At 32.3% G+C, this 3,244-nt stretch overlaps 1 pseudogene; it reads left to right on the forward strand.

The window, feature by feature from the left end:
- Nucleotides 1-1,106: 1,106 nt before the first annotated feature.
- On the forward strand, nt 1,107-2,091 carry LOC143556896 (putative receptor-like protein kinase At5g39000 pseudogene; annotated as a pseudogene).
- The last annotated feature ends 1,153 nt before the right edge of the window (nt 2,092-3,244 follow it).

A 3,244-nucleotide genomic window follows, 5' to 3' on the forward strand; every position in this document is an offset into this window, starting at 1 on the left:
TACTTAATAACTAGTACATGATCTGTGCGTTGCGACAGGATCATTGATACACATTAGTTTGTATGTTGCAATGAGGGCGTTGATAAAATATAAAGTTAAGAAAGTTTGTCCACGCGTTACAGTGGCTCAATTTTAATAATTTTTTTTACATCAAAATGTATGTAGAAATATTGCTGCCTTTTTAAAAAACTAAAATGCCATGAAGAAAACAAAAATATGTTATATTTGACACGCATGTTTTGGTCATGTATTGCATGAGCTCAGTATTAAATCAAATTTATATCAAAGCATACGTAAAAACATTGTCGTTTGTATTCAAATTTAGAGTTGCATTAAGTTGCGAAAAAATTTTTAAAATATATAATATTTAAGTTACATCAGTTTTGATCGAAACTTACGTAAATAAAAATAAGCGTTCGTGATCATAAATTTGAAAATTATGAAAACATAGTATATTAAAATATGTATGAGTAAAATATGTTAAAATCAAAAGTTAGTTATAGAAATAAAAAAAAGTAAGTGAAGTGTCAATAAGTAAATGACTAATATATCTACTATTGATTTTATGTGAGTTAGCTGCCTTTTACTTTTTAATATATATATATATATATATATATATATATATATATATATGGTATATCTCACGAAACATAATATACATTCATATTATTCATCCTAGCAAAACAAATAACAAGCTAGTTGAGTTGGTCAGTTACATTTTCCTTCAAACTCACCTGGATTACCCCTATCATACCCAAACATTCTACATAAATTTTAATATTTGAATTTTGCCTAGCCTTTCGGTTTAACCAAGCTTGGCGGTTCACTGGAAAACAGCCCAAAGGAAATAAAACAGACCGCTCTGCTCTCTGATTCCTGGTTCAATCGGTTAGACCGGTTATGGAAACATTGCGTAAAAGTTTTGTTCTAAAATGAACATGTCAAATATATGAAATTCACCCAAACTAAAAGGGGAAATTACGTTAACTCTATTATATATCTCAAAATGTTTGATCCATAATATTCTCATGGTCTCAGGTGCTAGAATGTCGATTGCGAGGGCTTTACCATTAGAGCGACGATGTCCTCGTTAGTCTCTTACTGAAATGCGTTCAGCAACCCAAGACTTTAACAAAGAACTGATTCTTGGTCGTGGAGGATTCGGGAATGTCTACAAAGGTCACATCGAGTGTGAAAATGGTTGCCTCACTATTGTGGCCATCAAACGTTCGGGCTCGACGTCCAATCAAGGAGCACGCGAGTTTCATGCCGAGCTCGACATGCTTTCTCAACTGAGACATGCTCACATAGTCTCTCTACTCGGGTGTTGTGTTGATGATAACGAGTACATGCCTCAGGGAACTCTTGATCAGCATCTACACAAAAGTAGGGTTACTTCTTTACCTTGGGAGCGGAGACTAATGATAAGCATAGGGGCTGCCCGGGGATTGGACTATTTACACACAGGTGCGGGCACTTCACATTCTGTTATACATGGTGACATCAAAAGCTCAAACATCCTGCTAGATGATGACTGGGCAGCTAAAATATCAGACTTCGGGCTGGCAAGAATATGTCATAACTAATCAATCGACCAGTCACGTCAGCACCAAAGTTAAAGGGACTTATGGGTACCTGGATCCAGAGTTTCAAGAGACTGGTAAATTGACTAGGGGAACCGACGTTTACGCCTTCGGAGTGATATTGTTTGAACTGCTATCCGGGAAACAAGCGGTCTTTTCTGATGATGGTGAGCATAAAAGCTTGGCAAAGTGGGCTAAAAATCTTGTTAAGGAAAGAAACATTGATCAACTTGTTGCTCCTAAAATAAGAGGACAACTTTGTCCCAATAGTTTGAAGGAGTTTGCCAAAATTGCAAAATGTTGTTTGAATGATGAACCGAAGAAACGCCCTCCGATGCATAAGGTGTTGGAAGCTCTTTATAAGGCAAAGGCTTTACACGACAAGTTTGATGATCCTACAAAACGAGCAAGGCTATTTGGATTCATTTGGAAGATGCCATGTTTTGGTCATCCAGCAAAGGAAAACACTGGTACAAACTCTTTTTATTTGCACCTGCATTTATATTAAGGAAAACTCTATAGAATAATAAGAGGGTGTTTGGGATTGAGTTTGAAAAATGCTTATTGGCTTATTGGTTTTTTCAAGAAGCCAATAAGCAAAACAGGTGTTTGGCAAATGTAAAAGGCCATTTTGTTTTGGCTTTTTGATTGGCTTGAAAAAGCACTTTTCAAAAGCCTCAATTTGGGGTTTTTCAAAAATACTTTTGGCTTTTTGATTGAATTTTTACTACTTTTCAAAAATACTTTTGGCTTTTTGATTGAATTTTTACTAATCTACCCACCTTTACCCTTTTTGGTTATTTTACGTACATAAGCTAAGCCAAACATTTTTTAAAAAGTGCTTATGGTTTTTCCAACCACATAAGCTAATCCAAATATTTTTTTAAAAACTCATTTTCAAAAAGCCAGAAGCCAATAAGCACTTTTGACAAAAAGCACTTTTAGAGTTAAATAAGCAATCCCAAACACCCTCTAACTAAGTTTTGAAATTGTTTTATGTCACGTATAAAATATTTTGTTTCAATCAGATCACTAAAGTGTCCTTGGTGTTCCAATCATAAAGATTTTACCTGGATAGCAGGTTGTCTAGGTTTTTTTTATTTTTAAATTGTTTGACATTGCATAATATTTTTTTTATAAATTGTAAAAACTAGTAAAAATTGAGGAAAATAAATTTTAAATTACGAAAAATTGCAAAAAAAAAATTCTGGAAAATTGCAAAAAAAAATATGGAAAATTGCGAAAAATTACAATATAATTAATATGATCCTATTTTGTTTTTGTACGGAGACAATTAATAATTCTACTATTAAATATTTTAATATCACCAAACTATCTTTTTGAAATTTTAATAAAAAAATGGTGGCTTCTTATAAAAAAAAACAGCAACTTAAAAAAGGGTTATTTCATACTACTTTTTTTTGGAATTTTTGGCAATTTAAAAATTATTTTTCTCAATTTTTACTAATTTTTTCAATTTTCAAAAAAATATTTTGCAATGTCGAACTATTTAAAAGTAAAAAAAAAACATACATAACCTGCTATCCGGATAAAATATCTAGGATTTGAACACAAGTGACCTAATTGAAACAAAATATTTTATGAGTAATCTGATTGGAATAAGTTCAAAACTTTGTTATTATAGTAACCCCTTTATAATA

The sequence above is a fragment of the Bidens hawaiensis genome, unplaced genomic scaffold (genome assembly GCF_021521415.1).
Source record: "Bidens hawaiensis isolate Kalapana, Puna unplaced genomic scaffold, B.hawaiensis_p1.1 tig00018749_1, whole genome shotgun sequence".
NCBI lineage: Eukaryota > Viridiplantae > Streptophyta > Magnoliopsida > Asterales > Asteraceae > Bidens > Bidens hawaiensis.